Source organism: Mastigoproctus giganteus, chromosome 7 (assembly GCF_048544385.1).
Source record: "Mastigoproctus giganteus isolate SK-2022 chromosome 7, ASM4854438v1, whole genome shotgun sequence".
NCBI lineage: Eukaryota > Metazoa > Arthropoda > Arachnida > Uropygi > Thelyphonidae > Mastigoproctus > Mastigoproctus giganteus.
This window is the reverse complement of record NC_143581.1, coordinates 202,539,781-202,567,750: the sequence shown is the minus strand read 5'-3', so window position 1 is coordinate 202,567,750 and position 27,970 is coordinate 202,539,781. Positions and strand designations below refer to the sequence as shown.

The 27,970-nt window shown below is 38.5% G+C and overlaps 1 pseudogene across 1 annotated transcript; it reads right to left on the bottom strand.

The window, feature by feature from the left end:
- Positions 1–1,301: 1,301 nt before the first annotated feature.
- Positions 1,302–27,970, bottom strand: LOC150083593 (cytochrome P450 4V2-like; annotated as a pseudogene). The gene is made up of 10 exons (XR_016547222.1): positions 27,874–27,970; positions 12,851–12,936; positions 12,120–12,310; positions 11,235–11,304; positions 5,310–5,439; positions 4,942–5,133; positions 4,576–4,749; positions 3,132–3,198; positions 1,656–1,834; positions 1,302–1,474 (listed from the first exon to the last, which is right to left on the bottom strand). The product of XR_016547222.1 is annotated as a cytochrome P450 4V2-like (transcript).

Here is a 27,970-nt window from a genome sequence, read left to right as displayed (position 1 = left end):
TACAAGTTATTCTCACCAAATTGCCTTGGGCTTGCACGCACGCTGTTTTATGCGTTTCTTCCAAATACAGAAACATCATATCTGAAATTCGTCTTCTCTAAACCCTTTTAACACTTTGGTCGTATTTAAAGTCTTCAATGGACTGAACATGGGTTGCCTTAAGTACACTTTTCAATTTGGTGAAGGGAACAGTCACAAGGGGCTAGTTTGGCAAGTACAATGCATGTTCACACACAGATGGCCAGAAACTGGCGAACAAAGAGCGAGTTGTGTGTTGGAGCATTGTCTTGATGGATCATTCAACCATCATTCAGAGTTTAGGTCCCTTCCTTAGAAATTTTCAGGCAATAATTCCTTTAGTATCGAAGAAAACAAGAAGCATGATTTACGTTTTTGATTTTGACACCCTTGCTCTTTTGTTCTGGGAGATTGTCTTCCATTGCATTGTAGTTTCTACGTCGTACTGGAACAGGCAACTTTCATTGCAAGGATTTTCTTCCATTTTTTTTCAAAACATCTTCACAAACCTGAAGTCATCTCATTCTTTGATCTTCACTCAAAAGTTTTGCCACCACCTTGGCACACACAATCTTTCGTGTCTAAATTTTCAATTACTGTTTCTTTGTCCATATTGAGTTCTGATGCAACCATTCTAATGCTTAAATGACTATCACTTCTAATCAATGTCCTCACCCAGTCAACATTTTCATCAGATTTCGTGGAAACCAGACGGCCTAGTCATTCATCGTCTTCCACATTCTCTCTTCCTCCTAAAAATCTTTTCTGCCATTTCAAACACCCCATCTCTTCACATGGTTTCTTGCCCATAAACTTCAGTAACAATTCCTAATTTTTTCACTCGGTGTTTTCTTTAGTTTTTTTTTAAATTTTGATTCGTTGTTCCTTTCTTTTGTCTGCCATCTTTCTGACCAACTGCAAAAACAGAAGGTAATGAAAAACCGTCTCACTTCAAAGCGAATGAGCGAGTCAGAACGTGGATCTTGGCGGACAACTGAGGAAAGGATCAATGAGATCTCCTCGTTGTTTCACAGGTGGCGCTACACCTCATATTTTAACATGCCCTACCATGAATTTACCAACGTGTACTCCGTGGGTTTAACTAGATACCTCTATGAGATATTCTCTACTTTTCACTCGTGCCAACAAATATAATCTAACAGTTAGACTCTAATATTAACAAATACATTTAATACAGCAAATACATTTAATACAGCTTGGTTGTGAACAGAGCTTGATTATCCTTTGGATAAATTGGGTTGTCTGAGTGCTGGATGATCAGATCACGTGCAATCCTTCTTTCTTAGTCTGAACCGTATTCGAAGCTCATCAGCTGGTCGAAGAACCGCTTCTGGTACGAAGAAGACTTTGTCTCGTGGATCGATAGAACAGATGATGAATCTTCGAAGAATATTTGCTAAAATCACCTTTAATACCAACACAGCGTACTTCTGGCCTGGAAAAGAAAAGAAAAACAAAGAAGCAAAGGTTATGTAGGAAGTTATCAGTTCAGTTATCTTTCACAATATATTATTAAAAACTTAAGTTGTTGAATTTTATACTTTGAAATTATCCTCTTCTGTTAAAAATCTTCAAATATTGCAACCATATGGTTAATATTGGAAACTATACATTACCAATGCAATTCCTGGGACCAGCTGAGAAAGGAATGTAGCTGTAAGGATGGCGTTTATTCTTTTCTTCTGATGAGAACCTGTCAGGATCGAAGACCTCTGCATTGGGAACACTTTTTCATCACGATGAAAAGCGAAAATTGGTATGAACACTGTCGTACCTTTTGGAATAACATGGCCGTCTGGAATGAAACGATTGGCTTTTACATCATGCGAGGAATCTTTTATATCTGAATATTTTATTTACTTCGATAAATTTAATTCTAAATTTGTTTTAAATAATTAAACCAAATTTAGCGTGTGTAAAATTCGACCTCCGAGTTTTCAATTCGTCCAAGACTAGAGTACGATACCCTTCAGCAAGGTTTGGTGTTGAAGCAAAAGGTAAACTGCAGCCATTATCAACCCACTGCAGGATGGAAGCATCCTCAACAATTCATGCTGAGGGAAAAGGATCATAATCTGCCACGCTGGTCCAGTGCGGGTTGGCAGATCGACCGTATTCAGCAGTCAGGGGCTTGAACCTCAGTCTACTCAAAGAGCGTGTGCTACTGCACTCCCGCTCCTGACCACTCGGCTACGGTGTTGGAGTATGACCATGCAAAAAGAAATTGTCCTCTATGCGTGCAACCAATCATGACATAATACGAAGACTCGGAATATTTGTTAAATGGTTACAACAAACGGTTAAGGACTACGCCTAAATCAACCATGCCCCTGGCCTCAGGATACAATTGCCCTTTCCTAAATCACCTAAAACAAATTTACCTGCTTATATTAATCGCTCTAAACATTTTGTAATTCGTGTCTAAATTAATTCCGATGCTGAGGTTATCTTTGGCAACTTGAATCTTAAATTCAATTGGCATAGACCTCTGTATGTATCGCATAAGATTGGTCGCACCATAAGCCCTTAAATTGTATAGTTAATGGAAACTAAACTGAATAGGAGTGTTGGAGGAAAGTATTTCCTGGTTAGATAACCAGTGATCTGTGGAATGCTAGATATCTTCCCCTTCCCAATCCTCAATGCGTCCATGATACTCTGTAGCATAAATTGTGAAAACTTTCTTCGATTATTACCTTAGTTGTAAGCCATCGTGCATCATGCAAATGAGAAAATGTCTGGAGGTACGTCTTATTCTTTCTACACGTTTTAAAATCGGCTTTTTTTAAACATTATAGCCATGCTCAGTATGCAGCAACACACGACCTTCTAGATTTCGGCCAATTACTGGGAGTGTCTGCGTCAAACCCATCCAGCTGGTGATCCTGGTAAAACTGAAGAATGCAGGGACACGACGCCAATTTTAAAAATTAATGGAGGTATTTGCCCTTGCTTAACTACAAGGAAAAGGAGAAATACTTAATATCACGGCAACTACATATCATAATCTAAATATACAGGTGATGGTATTATTTTAATTTTTTTTAAAAAAAAGTAAGTTCCTCGCTTAATTTTCATGAAGTCTCACTAACCAAGGGTGATGTCTTCTTCACAGCACCGGACAATTACTGGAACCGAAGGGTATAGGCGAAGTACCTCCTATTCAATAAAACCAAGAAAACAAATATATAATATATTTTAATTCTTAAAATAGTCATTAAAAGTTGTTGAAAGTATGAACCAGGTAATCTATTATTCAAAAAGGTAACATCCAGCATCATTTCAATGTACTGTATTAACAAAATGTGTTAAAGCTCGCATTATTATTTTGGGTTGATATAAATTTCAAAGGGTACCTTGAAATTTTGTTAAATCGTTATAAAATATATTACATTAGAAAAGATATTCAATTTATCATTCGAGTATTTCATTAACCTTTTACATATCTTCATCAGAAATTACTTTCTTTCTCTCTGAGGTCAAATATTTTGTCTTCAATCGGATCAATTTTGATTGTGGGTAAAGAACATTATCTAACTTTCTCTTCATCATTTTCCACAAAAATGGGCCTTCGTGGGTATCGCAGTTGGAAGCACAGTTCGCCGTCCTCCCTGCACCGGAAAAGACATGAGTTCGAATTTGAATTATACGAGAGGATCTGAAGGTTAAGGGATAACACCCTAGTAAACCTATCCCAGTTTAGACTCTTTGTAGAAAACTTTTGAGAGAATTGACAGGTTGTGTTTGTGAATCGTTAATAATACCTAAGAGGATTAGAATAACCCAATGACCAGAAGAGGTTTTGTCATCAAGAACTTTCCACGAAGCAACAAAAGAGCTTAAAGAAAGAGAAATCCATATTGGAGGAACCTTGAGTTGTGACAATAGTTGAAGGCGAGAAGAATAAATTCATCTAAAAATCTCTATGATCCATGCAAGAGCTCTGCTACTAATTACATTTCCCATTAAAGTTACCACCAATAAAAATTTTAGATGTTGACCAGTCTTAGAGCATGGTCCAAAGTATCTTCCAAGTAAGCAGCAAGGAAACAATAGTTGGAGAAAAAGTAGGCAAACCAAAGAAGCCACTGACTAACGTGCAGGTAATATAGTATTGTGGGCACAGACCAAAAAATCATTGTAATATCCAGTTGTCAGTTGAAGATAATTATTTCCGAAGACGAGTGATCAGCAACAATAATCCTGGGAGATATACGATAGCCAATAACTTTACCGTGATGGAAACAGAGCTCTTGGACTAGAGCTAGATCAACAGATTCATTAAGTGAAACTGTCAGCAGCAATATGAGTTTTATGACCACTTATCTATATAATTTTCATGTAGAGATAGCAGAATTCAATGAATTAAATAGGATGGAAGGCCTTCAATAACACTCTTAAGTATTCGGGGCAGTTAGAGTCCGTCAGTGAATGTTTTATGTTTTTCTTTTTTCTTTTACAATACAACGGGCCGGTGGTTGGCCTTTGTTCATTGACTTCGGTGTTCATTGTATTTAAATTAAAATTAAGTTTTACCTTTATTACACAATCCAAGTACTTCATATCTTTCATATCATCTGTGGTTACAACACGATCGATATTATCCACGAAGATCGAATCTAGTTCCTCTTGAATCTTCTTTTGTACGTGAGGATATAATCCAGTGCAGTAAAGAGCCCAGCCTAAGGCAACTGCTGTTGTGTCATGGCCCTGAAAAAAACAATAATACGAAGAAAACAACATTTTACATTCGAACATCGGAATTACAACATCATTAAATTATTTCAATAATTTCAGATGGGTCTTCTTTCCTTCATAAAGTAATTCACATGTTTCAAAAGGACTATGTCGTCCTTTTGAAAGATATTACAGTTGGTGAAAAGGAGAGAATGACGAGCTCACCGCAAACATGAACGTGTCCACTTCTTCTTTGATATCTTCTTCGGTGAACGAAGGATCGGAGAAGTGTTGGTGAAAGAACAGGTCCAGCAGAGCCAATCTCTTTGTCTTTTTCAGATACCCATCTTGGAGGGGATCGTCCCCTTGTAACGATATGGGGTCTTGCAGATATGCTATCTTTCTTTCCTTGATAACCTGGATCGATAAAGATAATGCTCATTACATTTTATCTTTTTTTGTTGTTACTTTGTTTCAGTGAAACCAAAAATACACATTCGTTTAAAATAAAACAAATATTTTCATTGAGTTTCACCCCGACATGAAAGAAATGAAAGTAAGTATTAAAATGCGTGATAATTTCATGTATTGACCTTCCTAGTGAAAGTGTGCACTGTATGCATGTCCTTCTTGAACTGCCTCCCTGAAGGAAAAACGTTGAAGAACAGAAAATCCGACCACAGCCAAGGAGAGAATATCCGGGTGAAAATCTGCTCTGTCATACTAAACATAAACAAGAATATTTCTTGGTTTTTTAATAAAACTTTCTCTCTTTGATAGGAAAAAAAAAAAAAAAAAAAGAAATGTAATTTAATTTAAAAACAAAAAAGCAGCTGATAAAAATGTGAAAAATAAATATTAATAAAACAGTGCAATCACGACATTAACTTTTCGAAAACACTGCAAAAATTGAAAGGTCAGATGAACAACATGATATGTTGACACCCCTAGCACACAACATATGACGCATACACTACTCCAAAAGGCTACATTCTAGCCTTTGTATACGTCACAGCGACACTATCTTGGAGTTGGGGAACCCCCAGTACCACCGAAAAAATTGCACTACCCACTACGTCTAGTAAAAATGTCACGCGTATAGCACAGTAGTTACAAACATGGTCCTCCAAACACCGAGTGGAAAAGGGCCTGGTTCGAATCCCGTCAATGACGCTAGGAGACATTTTGCACTTCCTGATTGAGTTAGTCGATCTGAGCGTTGGAGAGTAGCTCCCCTCCCCCGAATCTCAGGTGTTTCGGCCAAAATAACAGGCAAACCAAACAGAGAAAACACACCATATATGGACATAACAAACAGTGCTAAATGAATTAGTTTTCGGATGACACCTTTATGTAAATACTCTTAGCTTTTAGGTCCAGTCAAAAAATTGTGACCACCTACCTACCTACCTAACAGTGGATATATCCACTTGTCAGCAGCAACCCTGCTTCACAGCGAGGCATGAACTGTATGAGGCCCTTGAAAGTTTCAGAAGATGTGTGCGATGTCGCCAAGAATGCGTCTACATCTGTGATAGCCGTGGTGGAAAATCCAAATACTGGTTCCATCGATGCACGTAACCCAAGGGGTGTTGTATCGGATTCCTTGGTCATTGAAAACATATGGTCCATTTCAGTTGAGTTGAGTCTAGCTTGTGCTATCTTCTCCGCGATGAAGTACCAGAGTTCAGAGGAATGAAGGCAGCTTTATAAGAAGAGAGCCAGGGTCTTAAAATTAAGACTCCAGTCCTGTCTAGCTACTTGAATCAGTTGAGCAACGATTTGTTTCACTTTTTGAGAATCCGGAGATTTCGGTAGCGGTCAAAGTAGCACATCCACATGACACATAAAATAGGATATAGTTTTGCGTTTAAGGAGCCATGTCCGGTAATCTAGTAAGAAGACAAGAGCCCAGGAGGGAATCACGTAATGAAACTGACGTTTGAGATAAATACTTTTGTGACCTCTCCCTTAGTGAAATTCTCCCAGCATCTTTTCATTTAAAGTTTAGAGCTAACATCATTATTGATGAGGATTCCCAGGATACTACACGAAAGGCTTTCACAAACGTGACAACAGAGGACTTTAAAGATGATATATAGGTCTAACCGGAGGGAACCAGTGAGAATATGTAGAGTCGATACAGTGCGGCAAGCCCTAGTTTCAGTTGAGTTGAGTCTTGCTTCTTCGTAGTGATGAAGTTCCAGAGTCCAGCCACACGGATAGTGAGAAGAATTAAAGCAGCTTTATAAAGGAGAGTCAGGGTCTTATATTTAAGACTCCAGTCCAGTTTAGCTGCTCGAATCAGCTGAGCAACGATTTGTTTTACTTTTTGAGAAATGTAAATAAGATGCTGGTTGAAAATTAAAGTATTGTCAAAAACGACTCCAACACGGTTGGTAGAGGAATAGAGACGTTATTATGTGTAATGGCATGTTGGCTGAGCGTTTCCTTTTAAAAACCATAGTTTTAGATTTATTGCTGCAGACTTTCATTTAATTAGCAGATGTTCAGTGGAAGAGTATGAGTTTGTTCCTCCAAAATAGTATGAGAATATTTTTCTAGTGCAGCACATGAATTTCCGTAGATAAAGAGAGATACGTCATCAGCGTATGGGATGGGTTTGCTGTCGTTAAAGTTTCTGAAGAGCCACCCATCCAGGACAACACTACAGACAAGTGGTCCCAGATTAGAACCCTGCGGGCATCCTCTTAAAATCGGCCTGGAGATAGATTGATATTTTGTAGGAAGAGAAATGCTCTTTCCAGAATAGCAGCTATGAAGAATGTTGTACATATTTAAGGTGATTTAGCGAGTAGTTGAAGGAGGCTGTTCCACCATAAAGCATTGAACGTTCCTTCAAAGTCATTGAAGATGGGCTAAGGCATTGTTGTAGTTATTTCAGTGATAGAATGGTAAAGCTTGACAATGACATCTTCACAGCTTTTGTCGGGAGTAAAGCCAAACTGTTTATTCGTTTTTAAGCCGGAAATTTGAAATGATGTAATGATTCTGTTTGCCAGAATCTTTCTAGTAGTTTAGCAAGACAATCAAGAAGAACGCGAATAATATTTATCAGGGCAGTTTTTCAACTCTCTCTCTCTCTCTGGAAGGTGAGCCTCCTCAAGGTACTTGTTATATAACAGTAGCAGAATATTTGGCTTCAGCTGGAAGAATTTTTTAATGATCTTCCTTCAACAAAGTCTGAAGCTAGACAATTATTGTTGTTGATTTTATTAACAGCTGCTTACTACTCAGAAGTAGAGAAAGGCAGCACATTATCATGAGGTGAACAGGACAACCTTTTTCATCTCTTTGATAAGAGTTCATTGAATTATTTATTGATAGTTTCGGTCCTAGAGGTTGTTTCACCTGAATTAGTTGCAATGGTATTGTAAACTTTTCCAGAGTGAATTTATTGATCACGCACCAAGCCTCATTATTTCCATAACATTTGGCAATCTGTTGCCATGAAGTTATTTTGGCTTTTAGGATTGGTTTCTGATACCGATTTCTAAAGTCTTCATGAATATGCTTGAGAGGTTGTCCGTCTTCTTTGGAGTACCTTCCTCACGAGAGAACCTGTCTACGAAGAGAAGTCAGATCGTCATTCCACCAGGGGACAGGATTATGCTTTGGGAACTTTCTTCTTGTCTAGTGGCAGTAGAGGCAGCTTTGATAATAGGATCTCGAAGGAGAGAGCGAGAGGCTAAATCGTGGGCAGTCATAGCCACAAGTGGAGAAGGTAGATCAGCGAAATCAGAATTTATAGATCTTTCAAAATTGTTTCATTTGATATGCTTGAGGGAGTATCGTATTAAGTGATTGGGAGGTGAGAGATGAGGTGGGAATATATTCAAATCAAACAATACGGTGATCGCTAAGAGTCCACTCTGGCTATGCGGTACAATTATATATATGCGAGGCTAATGTATGAGAAATTATAGTGAGATCTATATTTGAGTTTCCTGCGCTGCTTGAGTAAGTAGCAGTATGACCTGATTCATTTAGGATAGCGAGATGATTTGCATGCAAGAAGTCTTCAAAGAACTTGTGTGATCACTAATTGCCATAAGGTCCATTTACTGTTGGAATCAATCATAATGATGAGACAGGATCAATGACTTTTGCTAGTAATTATAGAAAAGGGGAAGGGTCTGCTGCTGTTAGAGGCAGACAAGCGACAGTAGACAGCGATTACAGGATGGTTCACCGAGGTCGAGGCATGTTCCATACTGGTGACAGAGACCGTTGATTTTTTTTGTCTGTCCGCGCCGGTGGTACAGTAGTTATAATCATCTTCTTAGCCACACTGGGTGGAAAAGGCCCGTGCTCAAATCCTTTCAATGATGCTAGGAATTTTTATGGGCATTTTCACTTCTCAGGAGTGGATGGCAAGATTCTTCACCCCACTAGAAACACGGGTTTTTTGTCAACAAAATGGCCAAATCGACCAGCGAACACATGCAAGTTGGAGACATCATAAACCAAGCAGATGAGATAGTTCTCGAATGTCCGTAATATGATACTTTTTATGGTGTCTTATACTTTATTGAGGCTAATGACAGCTGTGCAAGGTTCGCCATGATCCTGTTGTATAACCAGGGAAAACAGAGGATAGTAAACAATCTTGCCACGAAGATAGATAGGCTCCTGTACACAAGCAATGTCCACTCGATTTTCCTCAATAGATTGATACAAATCGTCTGGAACAGATCTGAACTTTTGAGCATTGTGTTAAGCTATTTTTTGAGAGCGAACAAGATAACAATTGGACATTAGGAGTGACATTAGGTACAGTTGTACTAGCCATATACTGTTTTATTCCTTACCACCTTCGGGATTCTCAAATTCAGTGCATTCCCGATCACGCGCTAATTGATTATGAGCTTTTCTTCTCCGCAAACAATTAGAGAATTGGTTTTGTCAGGACACTCAACAAAAGTAAATCCTGTTTTGGCGCAGGTTCCAGTTTACAAGATTAGGAGGTGTGCCCGTAGCATAAGAAACTGAATCATTTAAATTTATGAAAGGCCCGGCCGATGAAAAACCTGCATTTTACCTGAGAAACCGTGCAAAGCTCGCCTGAAACCTATTAACTCGACCACGAGTGTGGAAAATGTCCATCAAAATCTTTCCATCCCAATAGGATGTCGACTGTATTTGTATTTAATAAATGAATTATTTTATAATACTTGTGTGCTACAATAAGTTGTGAAAGCAGGTTTGACAAGTAAATGTCAAACTCGCAAAGTAAACGTAGTTACACCTTAGCCAACCATTTGAAATAAAACGGCAAAGAGGTAAACCATCTGGCGAATACACACCGAAGTTCATTTTAAATAACTCGCCCGGACTACGCACTGCCTTTCCTTAATTAATTGGCATCATGCGAGTACATAATTACGTTCAGTGATTACTCTGATATAATCTGACATCTGTCAAAATGAAGAAGTGGAAATACACGCTTCTCTTCAAGGAAGTCACCTTGGGGACCGATTTTCTTTTTAAGCTGAGCGGTTGACTGCTTGAAAATTTACTTAATTTTTCCTGGAATTCTTCCGTGCCAGTATAACGTCTTTTTAACCAAATTTATATTTTCAAGACACGTACAAATTAATTAACAATCATGTTTAACAATCTTAATTTTTCAGAGAAATGGCCAACCCATTTCGCGAGAAAAATTATGCAGGATTTAATCGACATTTAATCGCACAAAGAGGAAACGTCCTTCAGAATTCCTTTGGTCTTCATTCTCTGCATCTTGAAAACACGAACAAAATATGCATTACAAAAATACAACAGTAATTTTTTTCTAGTTTTATATATAGGGTCATCGAGAAAGGTGTCCGTAAGTTCCCTTTTAATGGAGCATTGTCTCATTTTTATGCTATCAAGATCACTTTGGATTGAAAAATCGATCCATCCAAATTCCCTTTAATGATCTTCTCGCGAAAGCCTACCCCCATCTCTCATTTCACCTGCTGTTAACAGTGGTGAGATTTCTCAGGTTACAGCTCCTTCAAACTTTGATGTAACATTCGACGCCAAACTGTGGATCCATCTGCAATTCTAAAAGCTGTCCTCCCTGCTGCCGACTGAGTAACGGATCGCTTGGTTCGACTGTAGATTTACATCACAAAAACAGTTTCTTGAACTTAAACTTCGCCATCACTTCAGTATAAACAGCTTCCCACACTCTTTCCCATTCTCCACAGCAGCAGTAGTTGAGTTCTCATATCCGTATGTCTCCACACACACATATTTGTCCTGGTCTCGCAGATGAATTTGAGCAAAAGCGCGTCTTTCTGCCTGTTTCAAACTTTACCAAACTTGTAATTCTACCGAGTATGTGCAACTCTCACATTTCACGCATAACATAAAATTTGGATCTTTATCACACAAGGCTTTGGAGGAAAGGGATTGCCCACATTATTTTTATATAAATAAATCAAAATTATACATCAAAGTTGACATTTTGTAAACGATTTTCCAATAAAATAGCAATGGTAACTTACCGGCGAAGTGCTTTGAAGTATTCTTGATTATTTCCAGATTGAGCATGGATCTTAATTCCCATGGCCGTCTCTGCATAGAAAATCAAAATTAAGGGTCAAAACATGAATTCTGCTTAAAAATATACTTCTAACTTATTTTTATAGTTCATACACCCATTAAGAAAATGAAATTAGTTTTTATATAACCACATCTACGGCCAGTTAACCCTGCATATCGATTTCTAAATTCTGTTCGATGGTTTAATCAACAATTTCAAGCTCTTTCATCCAGTTAGTGATATTCCCCTATTAATTAAATAGGCTGCTTTTCGTAAACACCATATGCAACTGTTGGTGTATGATGTTCTCCACAAGACCCTACACTAATTAGGAGTCTTGCAGATAGATTCTTGGACGCTAATATGGCGATCTTCCAGGATTAATTCCTCAATATTTGCTACACCCCTCTTCTGTTACAGCAGTTGCTGAGCTTCTTGGGATCATTTCTTCATCATGAACTGAGTTTCTTCCACATTTGAATTGTTTATACCAATGTAACCTGGACAGTGTTCTCCATAAACAGCGACCATTTTTTCATGGATTGTTTTGGGTATTTTCCTTTTCAGAAAGAGAAAAGGAAAACAGCCAAACAATCTCAACTGCTTCAGGTTGAATATAAATCTTTTTGGAAGCCCCTTCTTGTAGAAGAAGGGGCTTGCGAAGTGAACTTGCGAATGTGGGTTGCGAAGTGAACTTAGAATAGGTTAATCGTATTATGTCTTCGCTGTTATCTCTAAGGTGTTCCTTGCATCTTGGAGATAACAGTGAAAGTTTAGAAATAAAACTGAAATGCGGTTTCAAACAAAAACGCAATTTATTATTAAACAATTGAAAATCTTGACTCACCACAAATGACATCCAGGGTAAACTGAGTTACAGTAGGTACGACATCAATCCACTCTTCATCAACTGCGCCTTTTAATTTTTCCACAAGGATCGAAGACTGCTCGTTAAACACGTGCACAAATTCTTTCAGTATACTGAAGTGGAATGCCGAAGTCAGCAACTTTCTCCTACTCCTCCACTTTTCGCCAGAACTGTAAGAGACAAGTTGTTAATTAGTCCATCGAGGGATAACGAAATCATATAATTAGGGATAATAAAATTTCCATAAATATGTAATCTTTGAATGATTATTTCTAAATCTTTGATTCAATTAATTAGACCGTGGTTATTTGATGTCAACTATTGGTACGATTGAAATATAAACTATTTCATCGGTACATAAGGGACAGCCCAGTTGGTACAATCACCGTCCTTCAACACCGGGTGAAAAAGACCTGAGTTCGAGTCTCGTCGATGGCTTGAGGATTTTTATGGGTCTTTTTCACAACATGGCTGAATTAGTCTGTCTCAGGCGAGTTTAGCATGGTTTTTTCTCCCGGAAACTCGGGTTTTTCGTCCAGCAAACAGAAAATCGACCTCAGAACACAGGCAATTTCAGACAGTATACATGGAACAATATGGGCTTAGTCGCTGATGCTCTTAAAACCCTACTACAACAATATCCTCTTTTCCCCATTAAGAACACGCCATTCGCTACCTTTTATATCATTTAACTTAAGTGAAATTCTTACCTGAACAATAATCCTTCGTTCAGCCATGGCTGGAAGAACTTGTAAATTGTGGACTTTTTGGTAGGAGAGTTAGATGCGAGAAGGATCTGTAACAGTAACGAAAAATGGAAGTGACAAATCCAAAATTCCCGACTTACTTTATCGATAAAGACAATAAAGTTTCATGTCATTTGAAACTTGATTAACATTTGAAATTCAATTATTACATTTTTTGAAATAATCTTGAAATTTCGGTCTTTCTGGTTATCCAAGAAGTCCAAATTACAATTTTGGAATAAACCCACTCGTCTTTTAATGTCATGCATTCGTCTTTCTAGCTTAAATCGATTACGAGTACAACTGTCCTGCCTGTGGAGGAGAAAAATGAGGGGGCAAATAGCTGAAGAAAAACCATCCAGTCGATTGATATTCGTAACTGGGAAATCTTAACTTTTTATTTCATGAAGTGAAGTGACTATTTGGATAATGGTCTCAGTCATTAATTTGCAAAATTTTTTTTGGGGTTCCTCGTATGTCCTGAAGAATGAATTAACAAGACATTTGGAATTACTAGAATTTCATCGAAACTCGAGAAAGACACTAAAGGTGCTACTAAATAAGAAAATTTATATAAGACATAACAGTCCCAAAACCTAAATTAAATTGAGTATGAGTAGATAAGTTGGGGGTTTAAATACATTTGCATAAAGTCTGGAGGGATTTAAACACATTTGCATATTGTGCCACGAGCGCTGGTGAGAAAATTATATTTAGTTCTTATTCGTACCATAGGCGGCGCCACGTATATTTCTCTATTTTATTTTATTTATTTATTTTTCTCTCACATTCAGCATTACTGGTGGCAAAACACCATGTCCTGTCATAGTTCATTGAGTATTATTGTATATTTTCTTTGGCATGTGTCTTCTCATAGTTTTTAAACCTTTATTGATCCTTCGATAAAAAGAAAGTTCCTTGTCTTGTCATAGTATTTATTAACTAATCCACCAGAGTCTTTTTTCTTGTGCGTGTGTAAACCTTTTTAAAGGTTCGTTTCCTTAGAGATTCAATCTGAAAATACATTTTTTTTAATTAGAGCCTTTTTATTATTGTAAATCTTCTCATATTTTTTATTATTGTTTTTGTGTGTGTGTGTAAACTCTTTTTATAGTATATCTTCTCATATTTTTTAACCCTTTATTATTGTCTTAACCTATGTGTGTAAACCATTTTATTGACTCATTTCCTAAAATCAAAAAAAAAAACTCTAACACCAAAGAAAATTTCTGCTCTTTAATGAACATTTTTAAAAAAGGTACATCTATGAACAAAAAGTAACATTTTCAGATGTGTGGAAGCACTCCATCCTCCAATCCTCATGCTGCTGTTCCGAGATAATAATAATCACTATCAGGATATAAGTATCACAAATATAAGTAGTGCGATGTCTTCGACACTGTCCATTCCTACTTGTGGAGATAGAGAAATGTTAGCAGACTATTATAATCCTAAAGTAATAGGTAGTTTCAGTTCTATTGATGCTCTTCAAAAACATACTAAATTACCAAGACATGTTGTGCGCGAATTCCTAGCTAGTCAACCTACTTACATGAGACATCGACAGCAAAGAATTAATTTTCGGAGGAACCAAATTATAGTTCCCGGACTTAATCACACTTTTCAATGTGACCTGGTTGACCTGTCGGCTCTCGCCGACTCAAACGATGGATATCGTTACCTTCTGGTTTGTGTGGATTGCTTCTCGCGATATTCTTGGGTCAGAAAACTGAAAAGCAAAAATTCCAATGAGGTGGTGCAAGCATTCAAATCTATTTTCGAAGAAGAAACACTATTTTGTGTTAACACCGACCAAGGAAAAGAATTCACTAATGCTCCTCTTCATCGGTTATTCCTTTCCCTTGGTATCAATTTCTATACAACAAGATCAGAAAAGAAGGCAGCTATTGCCGAACGGCTCATTCGGACACTGAAAGAAAAAATTTATAAGTGGATTTCTTATTCCAAAAGTCAGAAATATATTCACGTACTCGACGATATTGTGGCTACGTATAATCGTACTACCCATCGTTCTATAGGTATGGCCCCTGTAAACGTCACTTTTGCTAACGAAGAAGAAGTGTATAATAGACTCTACCACAGCCATACCAAAACCCTGAAACCGAAATTTAAAATCGGAGATAGAGTTGTTTTGAGCAACGGGCCTCACCCTTTTCGCAAAGGTTACTGGGGGAATTGGACGAGAGAAGTGTTTACTATTACACGTGTTTTGAAGCGTAACCCTGTTGTGTACAGTGTGGCAGGCCGTGATGGTGAGCAGATAGAAGGAACATTTTACGAAACACAGTTACAGAAAGTTAACTTTGACGATAATCTTCCCCCTGAAGTCTACCCCATCGAAAAGGTACTTAAACAAAAGACAATTAGAGGACAACGTCAGTTATTAGACAAATGGTTAGGCTACCCACAAAGCTTCAACAGTTGGGTCAGCTCACAAGATGTTTTTCCTTACACTACCCAGTAATGCTAGTATGGATCTGCATCCCAGAAATTCTCAGTCACAATTCACAGTGGAACTGCCTAATGTTGTTTCTCTCTCGGGTAAATGGGAAGTAGCACTAGCCGAAGTACATTTCCCTCTTTCATGGGATAATATCTCTGATGGATGGAACATATTCTCACTGTACCCCAAAAAGAAAAAAGAAGTCAGAGCGATGACAGTATTAAAAGAAAAGTATACCACTTCCTCGAAACTTATCGATGATGTTAATTCTGTCGACAGTGACATTCAACTGAAAGTGAAAACAGACGGAACGAAAGAACAGTTCACGTTAAGGGTGAAGAATGAGGGAATGGTGAAAATCCCTAAAGTTTTTACACGGGTTATAGGTCTCGATAAGACATTTAATGAGGATCAATGAGGGTTACATATTTTCAGAAATTATCATGTCGGCGAGTGGGCTTCCAAGAAGAAAATCACAATGCCTAAAGAAACATCCAATAGAACGATCACATATTGGGGTGTGAAAGCAGAAGTTGTTCATGTCTGTAAACTACCACGAGGGAGCTACAAAAGTATATCCCAGGTGCTTAACGCCATGATGAAACTGGCCCCCCAACTCGACGCAAAAGTGAACTCCATAGGTATAGTGTCTATCGAAATCGATCCTTCAGTTTACCTTCGCTTCCCAAAAACAGGGCTCGGTCAGATGTTAGGTTTCGAAAAACTAGGCAGAGACTTAGAAGGTAGAGTTTACGCTAAGTACCAGGCAGATATATATAGAGGCGTCAGTTCCTATTTCATCTATTGTAACTTAATCGAGGATCAGATTGTGGGCGATACAAAAGCACCACTGTTATGTGTCGTATCGTTTTCCAATAACGGAGAGTTCCCACATTTAGATTATTATCCCCTCCAGTTAAGCACGTTCCATACCATTACCATCCAAGTGCGTACAGATAGCGGTGAATTCGTGCCGTTCAGTGACGGAAAGACTACAATTAAACTCCATTTCCGTGAACGATGAATGTGTATGACCATTACTATACAATGCAAGCAGGGGGGAACCCCTACTTCGCTGGGCCCTCTATCCAGAGAGGTTATGGTTTAGGAAGCATCTTCCAAACAGCATTCCGTTTTCTCACACCGATACTGAAACCTGCAGCAGCTTTCATCGGTCGAGAAGTACTGTCGGCAGGACGTAATATTGTTGATGATGTCATATCAGGTGTTCCACCTAAACGTTCGTTTTTAAATCGTGTATCAGAAGTTGGGCAAGCCATTAAAGACAAGGTGCATAATCAGCGAGGTGGTAAACGTAGACGCCGCGATATTTTCGATGGAGGTTATGATGTCTGAGTTGGATCTTTTCAGTAAACCTGCCACTAATATGTGTGTCGAACGGTCGTTGTATATTACTTTCCTTCCTCTGGCATCTCTAGATAGTGTAGGCCCGATCGAATTCTATATTCCGGGGACTCCAGAAGAATATCTAGACCTCGGGAAAAGTTATTTGCGGTTGAAGGTGCGAATCACGAGAAGCGATGGAAAAGATCTGGAAGAAAATGATAAAGTAGGAGTCGTTAACAATTTCTTTCACTCTCTATTCAGTCAAGTCGATCTCTTTGTACAAGACAAACTGATTAACCCATCGTTGAATACGTACCCTTATCGTGCATACCTGGAAATGCTTCTTAACTATGGACGGGAAGCCAAGAATTTGCAACTGACAACAGAGATGTACGTCAAAGATCAGCGTCAAAGATCAGTACCCCGATGTTAAACAGATGTTCGAGAAGGACGACAGTGGTATGTGCCAACGATCGAAATCCTTCTCAAAATCGAAAACTGCAGAGATGTTAGGAAGACTTCGACTCAATCTGTGTCACCAGTCTAAATACATAGTGAATAACGTCTCCCTCCATTTACGACTGGTAAGAAGCCCCCGAATTTTGTTTGCTTTCCAATGATTCGTCAACTGCCAAGTTGAACATTATGGAAGCAACGTTATTCGTACGTAAAGTGAAATTGAATCCTCAGATCCATCTCGCTCACATCAGTGTTTTAGAGAAGAACCCGCTCGTGTACCCGATTAATCGCATGAACGTGACATACTTTTCTATTCCCAAAGGAATGGTAGATTCCGCACGTGATAATATATTCCTGGGACAAATTCCATCGCGTGTGATTGTGGGTTTGGTGTCGAGTGAAGATTTCAATGGATCGTACGCTCATAACCCTTTTAACTTCTCTCACTTCAACCTGTGTTACTTACAAGTGATGGCCGATGGAATTCATTACCCGTCAATACCTCTGACTCCCGACTTCAACACAGGACAGTATACGAGATCGTATCTGTCGCTCTTCTCTTCATTAAATAAACGGATGGAAGACACTGGAAACGATTTGTCATATTCCGAGTATTCAGTCGGTAATGTATTGTACGGTTTTGACCTATGACCGGACGAAAACGCCATCGGTGAACACGTTAGTGCACTGAGACGGGGAGCATACGTCTCGAATTTAAATTTTCCTCACCATTGCCTGAAAACGCCACGTGCGTCTTGTACAGTGAATTCGAGAACGTGGTTTCGCTGACAAAAGACAGATCTGTTCTTCTTGATTATGAACACTAAAGAAATAGCACGTTTGTTGGAAAGTGTTGTTAAAGATTACCCCATAAGTGTATGTGCTCGCGACGAACTGCCTACGAACATTCTTAGTAAACCTGTTCTTCTAGTTGTCAACACCGATCCCTCCGACAGACCAGGAACCCATTGGATAGCTATTTACCTCGGAGAAGAAGAAGCCGATTACTTCGACATGTTTGCCAGCCCCCCCGCCCGAAGAATTTGCGGCGTTTCTGAAAAGGCAAAGTCGCAAGTGGACTCATAACAAGACTGTAATACAACATCGGGAATCTATAGCTTGTGGACTGCATTGTGTTTTCTTTTTAACCCATAGATGTCGCGGTATTCCTATGAGACAGGTTGTTAACGAATGTTATTGTAAAAATTTGTGGGGCAATGATATTATTGCCACTTTAGATGTAATCGATCATTTAAATAAACAAATTTAAAAAAAAAATTGTCTACTTACATGCTTACCCACTGTATTTTCCTTCCTCTCAAGCGACGGGGAGACGTCAGAATCGACGGTTTCTTCCTTGTCCATTTGGGTGCACGCTTTTCCCCGGCCGCCGAGGGAGGGAGCACGATTGCCTCCTCCGGAGGTCCTCTTTTCTTCTTCAGCCCCAGAAAAGCCTGCAATGTTTGAAGGTAGGCCTTCACCTTGGATTCGATCGACATGTCCTGTCTCTTCAGAATTTCGGACATCTCTTCATCCAGAGAAATTATACGTTGGTGTTCTGGTGGTGCCAGTAGTAAATATTTTTTGAACGAGTCGTTCATTTTCTTATTAGCGATGTTATCAGTTGAATTATCAGACTGCCTAGTAAGGGAAACAGTGCTCCTCCTTGCTGGGTAATAAGTCTCCGTCGCCGTGTGAGGGGGACCGTTTTATCTGCTAGAACACGCAGCAGTTTCTTTTTGCGCTGCAGTCTAAGACGTTCTTGGAGGTGAGCGGTATGTTACCTCTTAATAAATTCTTACACAGTTCGCAAAAAACCGTGACCTGAGAATGTGATGCCTGTCTCAAAATTGTGTTTGCTTGCTTGGGGCTGGCACCAGACAAAAACCTGATGAAGTCACTATGTTTTCGGAGCCTTTTAGCCATGTAGGTACATATGCGATTGACAGACGGTACTCCGGTAATATGCACGAGCGCAGACGTAATTGTTCTGGCATAACTTGTCGAAAGTCCAGTAACAAATATGAGAACGGTTTTTCTGTGGCCTCCTTATAAATATCGACTAGAACACTCGAACGCCCTGGAAATACTTGCGAGGCTAGGTGAGATATTTGTCGGGAATCTCTGTGGTTTTTAAAAACGATTAAATAGTGTGAGTTAAGACTGATGGTCCTATATTGACTACCCTGACAGAACAAATTTTGGGAGAGAAGACATATACTTGTGTTCCAGTGATGGCTTCCTTTAATGAATATTTCAGCGATTTCGGAACTGTCTTTCGCAACGTGTAGGAGATCGTCGATTATAATTAGATTTCTGACACGTCTATTGCCTTCGAGCAGTTTCAAGCCTGTTACGAATTCAACGTGCGGAAACTGTAAGAACGGGTCCTGCTCTTTCGAGTAGCAGTAAATTATTCTCTCCGGAGGGGGTGAAATTAGCTGTTTGCTGTTTTTAATAAGGGACAGAATGAAGGTTGTTTTACCACTTTGAGTACCACTGACCGCGACACATGTGAAGGGGTGGATAAAGGAACACATAGTGACAGAGTTATAACCGACGAATCATTTTTGATTGTGTTTTTCATGGAAGTATCCATATGGGAATGTACGGGTGCCCTCTCCAACTATGCGCTTCCTAAATGTGAAACCATACCGCCTAGTTAACGATGTATGGAGTAGCTTGCACTGCCATTTGTCACGCTTCACGTTGAACGGTACAGGAACTGTCACTTCAACCTGTTCACCCATCGCTGCTGATCGCATTACATCCAAGTTTACGAGTCGGCTGTTGTTCTCGTTTAGGGTAATGCCTTTACATTTTGTTACAGATTTGCCCGAGCGTGTTCTGTACGAATACGATTTGGGTCCTGAAGTAGTGAATTCTAAAATAATGTCACCTTCCAATTCATCTACTAGTTCACCTAGTGAGTGGCCTGTAGATGGAAGTGTATCGCCTGGCTTATTTGAGAATACCATACTATCAGTATCTGCATAAATTAAACGCTCTCCTAGAGGTGCGATGGCTTTATACAGTTTAATTCGTCCGTATGAAGCAACAAAGGACCCTATTACAGCGTTTCCTTTGCGATATGGGGTTTCTGTACCTTCAAGAACGCTGTATGCTATCAGCATTTTTTCTTCAGTGACTAGTCGCGCATCGTGAATAATTTTACCATCATCCATGAAGTGTTCAACTATGCTTGAGTAGGACGAGCATAGAACAGTATATACACGATTTGTTCGCATGGCAAGCCTACCCCACAAAGAATTCATACACAGCTTTCCCAGAGCGCGTTTGGACGTGTTTTTTTTAATTTGTGCAGGAACAAGTGTAATACCTTTCTTCTGATTTAATTCTTGGATGCAGGTGTCACGATCGATACCCTGAGGCCACCCCGAAGCCTCTTGTTTAATTTTCAAGAAGGAATCGATATACCCACCAAACAACGATTCGTGTGTTTCATCAAAGTGCCACACTTCGTAGAATTCGACAACTTTGTAGCCATAGTCACGTGCCAAATCCAGTTCTGGAGTTGTCCATACGCCTTTTATGGTCGTATCTTCGTGATTACAGAGAGTTGATTCCTCCTGAGCACATTTTGCACACAGAGGAAAAATTAACTTTCCATTACACGTTATCGGTAATATTGGAAGAAACAACTTCTCTGGTGCTTGCACACGTGCACTAGCAATGCCAAAGTATGCTCTGTTGCTGTAATCGAAATCTCTCAGAATAACATTTGGATGGCCACGAGGATACACTCCTTATTTACACACCCAGGGGTATAGGGAGCAAAAATCCACATAATGTATCTGTTCGTTTTCATCCGCTTTGTGGTACAGTTTAAAACAATCCACACGACCACCTCTGAGGGCACTTCTAGGAGTAATCGGTTCTGTTATATTAAAACTGGCTACAAAGGCGTTCAAGACGGGGTTATTTTTTCTCATTTCATCGAATTGACATTCCCATATGGAAACCAAGTTGTAGCCTTGGTTTTTCAGAAACGTTTCGCGATCCAACGTTTCTTCATAGAGAGCTGACATGGGTAGATTTCTGTTTGTCTGTAGCGTATTACCTCGATAACAGATCCAACATCCGTGAAAATAACAACCATGAAATTCGTAAACTGTTTTATCTCGGATCCCATCGACGAAAAAGGGCCCAATCCGAGCCTCACCCCCCACCGAACGGGCATGTCGTATCGGTGCGTTCTCTTGTTGTTCTAGCCACGACAGCCATGCAATTGCTTTTCGACTTTGGACGTTCGACCCGCGATACTCCCCTGGGGGGAGGATAGCCATCGTGTTTTGGGATAGAAAGTTATTAGCGAAAATTCTACTACACGTTCCTGTAATGGTGATATCTTGGTTGAACGGATCGACGTCGGAGATTTCGATTAGGAGAGATCTGAACTTATTACAATTATCACGTAATACCCATACATCGTCAAGTGTATAGGCAATGAGCTCCGCCTTTAAGTCGTACGATTGGTCTTTCTTCTGACAGTACCATGTTTGGAACTCTACACTATCCTCCTTCGACATAAATTCAGATTTGAAATATTTTTTGTCTGGAATAGGACCTACATAATCTGTAGTTTGTAGAGTATGGAATGCATGTGGAAAGAATCCTTTTCGAACCTCAGGTAATTCGAACATTGCAGGTAACCTCCTAAGGGGAACTGATAAGTACGAATAAGAATCTAAGAAGATGAGATTTAGTTTCAAATGATAAATTCCTAATATTTTAGAGCCATCAAAAATAACTCGAGGTTCGAAGTTCTTACCGTAGAGGTATGTCAGTACAAAGTAACCATCGAAGCCTCGGAAATTGTGTGCTATTATCCGCACATCTTTGTATTTGGGTTCGATGTGGCTAATGTTTCGACCATCGCGACCATGTTTTGACAATTCACGAACTCCAAAAATCTCGTCCATGAATGCTGTGACACAGTTGGGTCCCTCATATGAACGCAGTTCTTCTCCAAAGCTTACTACACAGAGCACTGGTATATGCTCACCCTGATGCAACACCGTCTCGGTGTCGAAATAAATTATAGATACGTTTTTTTTAGGGTCTGCTGGTTTCTGAACATAGCAGTGCTATGGCATGTGAACTATCTTACATTTTTCGCAATAATCCAGGGGTTTGCATTTGTGTTGTTTCCATGTGTGGAATGTTCGCAAACACTCACGACAGTGGTGATATGTCGAGCAGTGGTTGTTTTTTTTTATGAGCGTCGAAACAGATATTTTCTCTGTAATACCAAAAACAATCACTACACAGCGCCAAATCGCCACTATGATACTCACGTGTTCGACATCTATTGCATGAATAGGGACAAGAATGAGTATGAAATCTTTCATTGTTTTGGAATGTTTTAAAACACAGTGAGCAGTAATAATCTGCTCCAAATAACGCTTTCACAGACCGTACTACATCGTAGTGTTTGCCAATACACAGTAGAAATATTTGTTTCTCTGCTTCAGGACCCCTGAAAATAACATCAAACTCGTTGTCAGCTGACAGTACAAGTATCTGAAACTTGGGAGTAAGAACCCATTGGAATTTTTGTAGTTCTTCCATTCCATACACTGTCTCGGAAACGCCTGCTTTTTCATGCAATTGCTTGGCTCTCGAAGTCTGCAAACCATTTCTGTCTTCGCGAACTTTTCTGTACGTAATAACGTCGTCTTGTTTGGCTGAAATAGCTGTTACTATTGCACATCCCATGCATATATTATCATTATTCCTAATTTTGACAACGCACTTCTTCTTTTCTAAGAAACTGTTTAGATGTACAATAGTTCTTTTTTTTATATTTTTAGAATGACCAGCACCACCTTTATTTGATATGTTTATTAGAACTAGATCGATTGAGAGAGAGTCTGTTATCAGAAAGCCACTTCGCGACTGATCTACATTGAAAAATGCATCCATAATTCTATCTAATGTCAGTTCTGATATCTTCATAAATGGAAGATTAATCTGTGTTTTTAGGGAGTCGGCGTTTACACATAAACGAACATGGCTAAATTCTCCTCCCTTGTTTACATGCCCGATAATTTGCTTAAACATTTGTTTGAACAATAGAAAAAATTGTTCCCCTGCAAGCAAATGTAGGTCTCGGTATTTGCACTTGTAAGTTTTATACTTAGTTTTATATTTAGAGGAAAACTTCTCTGATCCTTCACTGATTTCGTAGAATTGTTCGTATGTTTCCTCACCCCCACCAATTTGAATCTGAAAAGAAATGAAAAAAAAAAAAAAATACTTAACGTTTTTGGAATTCGGATTGTAATTCTACATATGAAATTCTGAATAAGACTTATAGGCCCTTTGTTTGATCCTCCTGCCCTCCCCTCGGCACGTTGAGACAATGAAAAGAATTCTGCATTCTGAAAATGAATATTAAACATTGTTATAAAAACTGTATTTTTATCACTTTTAAAAATAAAAAGTGATAAAATAGGAGGAAATTCACTCACCTCTGTATACTGTACACTATTCATATACAGTATTTCAGCTTCAATAACTTCAGCAAGACTAACAGCTTCAGTCTCCAAGGAATCATCATCACACATCCAAGTGTCCAATTTTTTCTTTAACGATTCTGTGACTGGGGTCGCCTTTTAAAGTTTCTCCAGTAGCATTACGACATTCTCGGTCATCGATCCGACTATTTTTGTCAAAAGGAAACTTGTTCTGAAAGAGTACGACATCCAGTAAGAGCTCCTTATTAGGCATTTTTCGATGACACAAGTCTTCTTGAGTAATATTATTAGTCGCATATCCGGGTTGGGGACTGCTTTATATATGACTGTTATACGTTCTTTCGTTACATTTGCCATTTTTCCGCAACTGTTAAGATGAGTACTGCTCCAAAGAAGAACTATGTGTTTTTTCGTCGCCTCATCTCGAGCACTATTCTACGAGTTCTCCTGCTTGATTTCGAAGTATCGATCGTTTTGGAATGTGTCTCGAGTTATCTAAAACTAACGGCAGATCAATGGAGTAAGATAACGTTAAAATGGCCTGAAGTATTACTATTTGTTCGGGGTCATGCACATGAAACTATTACATTTACAGGCGGCTTGGAGATTGAGACAGAAGCTGGTCGTACTACAATTTCCAATGGTGAATTGTGCGATTTTATATTCGACTTGAATGTGAGTCTCTTTCATATAAAATACTCTATGTTGACGAGTTTGTATCTGTGCTTGGGAATGAAACTAAGCTATTCACTTTGATGCAAGAATCTGTGATGAAAGTACTGGACTCCACTCGCGAATGTTTGCGACAGCGTCGGCAGTTCACCTCCAGTGATATCACATTTCAAGAAGCCTACGAGTATATGGTTCGACATCTGATTCCGTATAACGTGGTAACAGACTTTATGGCTAGATGTACTTTGCAGCAGAAAGAAGCAGAAATTAATCCTTATAATATTCTGCAGGCAGTACTTGGGATGATATCAGAGTTAAGGAAGAGTTATATTGAACGTTATGCTCATTTATTCCCATTTCATTAGACTGTGCCTTTTTGATTATTAAAAAGGCTGTTTGTGTTTTTCTTTAATTATATGCATGTCTAATTAAAAATGAATTTCGGAAGAGCTGTATGAGGATGGAAAATATTACTATTTGCTCGTAAATGTACCTTTTAAAACTGTTCATTAAAAGACAGGAATTTTCTTTTGAGTTTGTGTTTTTTATCTAAGGAAATCAGTCAATAAAATGATTTACACACATAAGTTAAGACAATAATAAAGGGTTAAAAATATGAGAAGATATACAATAATAAAAGGTTCTATTAAAAATGTATTTTCTGTTTGAATCTCTAAGGAAACGAACGTATAAAAAACAGGTTAACACGCACACAAGAAAAAAGACTCTGGTGGATTAGTTAATAAATACTATGACAAGACAATGAATTTTCTTTTTATCAAAGGATCAATAAAGGGTTAAAAACTATGAAAAGACACACGCCAAAAAAAATATACAATAACACACAATGAACTATGAGAAGACATGGTGTTTTGCCACCCGTAATGCTGAATGTGAGAGGAAAAAAAAAAAAATTAAAATAGAGAAATGTACGTGGCGCCATCTAGGGAATAAAATGCGAACAAAAAAAGAATTCGGTATGCCTGTGGCGCCATCTAGGTTACGAAATAAGAACTAAATATAATTTTCTCACCAGCGCTCATGGCACAGTATGCAAATGTGTTTAAAGCCCTCCAGACTTTATGCAAATGTCTTTAAACCCCCAACTTATCTACCAGTATGTTTCGAATTTCATTGTTGAAATCCATCTTTTTCTCACTGGATTTTGGGTTTAGGCAAAGTCTGCCAACTTGATTTCAAAAGAAGGAGAACTGTGTCATACTAAAGAACGCTTATAAATTGAACTGTTGCCTATTCCTGTCACTTCTTAACTAAAAGCATCACCACCAACCCTTTCTGGCGTTTGTCCTTTCACTACACATGGCCCTCGCAGATGGCATAGTGGTTATAATCATCATTATCGACCGCCATGTGGAAGGATCCCGAGTTCAAATTCTTTCAATAACGCCAGAAATTTTTGAGCTTTTTTTTGACAACGTGGCTGAGTTATTCGTTTCCAAACGAGAGTTGTATTGCCTCTTCTCTCAGGAACTCGGTTTTTTTTTTATGTTGTCTAACATGCATCAAATCCACCGAAGAATATATGCAATTACAGACACAGTATGCATAGGAATGAAAGTCTTAATTACTTTGGTCCTTAACTGCTTTGGTCCTTTTTTTTAATTCAACTAAATAACCAACTACAGATTATAATCACAAGGTTTAAATCCTGCGTTACCAATATCATAGCAAATCCATGAGTTAATCAATACTACAAACCCATCAAATTATTTTTAAGTTATTTTTCAAACTGTGGCCCAGTTAATCAGTCTCGGTATTGGAGAAGCATAATTCTTCTTTCTCTAAAATTTTGGTTCCCCTTCCAACAAAACATGCAAACCGACCATAATCATGTTATGGTAGTTGGCAGACAAATAACTCTTCGAAGGTACTTCAATTATCCGAAAAATGAGTTTTTACCCATAATTATGTATTTATTGAAACCTGTTCTTTAAGTGTAGACAGAATAGAAAGTAGAAAAAATCTGAAAGAATGTGTTTTATTTACAGCTGAATCCTAGAGAGATGATGAATGATTTCTCAGACTGAAGGAAATTATCATTTCCAAAGAACAGTGATTACGTTATGTGCATATTTTCCTGGAAAAAGCTACATTTACCCTCTGCAAGTTCGTGATTTGAATATTTATCAGATCTCTCAAGTCATAATATAGTAAAAATAAAAAATCTAATCTGTTTTTTTGAAAATTGAGTATTGTGATTATGTTCTGATAAGGCAATACGTTTTCTTTGTTTAAACCAGAAGCTAGCAAAGTTAAGAACTGTTTTCCGATGTAATTTTAACGTTATCATTGAAGCTGTTCACAGACCCACACAGCCCACTGAAGATCATGGGCACTTGAAACTTTCAGCAAAATATGTATTTATTCAAATAAATGAATATCTGTTGGAAAACCTTTTGTTTAACCATTGCTTCGCATTTTTAGCAGAAAACTGGAGATATTATGCTTTACTCCTGTTTTAAAGCATGCATGCGATAAACTTATGAAGAGGACCTTCTTGGCTTTCTCCTAATTTTGCATTTAAATTCATCTCGAAGATATTCAGCTGGGTTCAGATCGGCGCTCTGTGCTGGCCATTGCAATGTTCCTACTGCTTGTGATAGGAAAATTGTCGTGTGATGCAAATGAATTTTGGGTAGATTTGAATTTTAAGGCCGCTGCCTTAAACTACCATAATATAGGGCACATGGAAGTGCAGCATCATCTATGGTTCTGTGCACTGCGATCATTGAATTGTAGTCCAGTCCATACCACCAGAAACACTCTATGACCATGCCACATTTCCAATTACAGTTTCTATAAAAAGTGAGATGTCCTAAGACTTTTGGCAGGACAGTCTAAGTTTTGGAAATTGAAAGAAGGGCACAGTTTATCACACCAAATGAAGCAGCTTCATTGCAAGGAAAAACTACAATACAATACAATTCTCAAGTTCCAGAGGCTGATAAACATCAAATAGACCAGGATAATCAATATGACTGTTGACAAAGTTAGGGAAACCTAACTTAAAAGAAGGAAAGAGGATAGAATTAAAGCCCCTGAGCATCCTAGTGGCGTGAGAAGTGTAAAACAATAAGGTAGATGAAGCTAATTTATCTACTTATTATAACAAAAATTAAACAATTTGAATATTAACCTGGCTGCGCTAGCGCTGCTATTTGTAACAGAAATGGTTGCGCTGGACCTGACCGGTCCAATCTTTCTGTTTAAAACAGGAAAGCAGTAAAACTATACATAAGTATTATACGCCATTCATAAACATTCAATATTTACTTATTGTATTTTTAGACGAGTTAGCGAAGTTTTAAGAAGTCAAGGATAAACGTCTTGAAGAATACTCCCGAATATTTTGCTTCTTCTCTTGCTAAGTAGAAGAAGAAGGTGCTTAACTTAAAGTCAACGATGGCCCTGCTTGACATTTTGTTCCTTATGGTTCTTCGAGACAAAGGACGATAAGAATTTTTTTTTTAAATTCAGAATTGACAATTTCAATAAGAATTAGAAAAAAACAAAACAGGACTCACCTCAGCCGGTTTCCGTTTAAGTATAAAGACGAAAGGCGTCAAGAAAAGCCACACCACTCCCATTGTTTCCTTTGCGAGCAAATGCCTCCACCCGAGG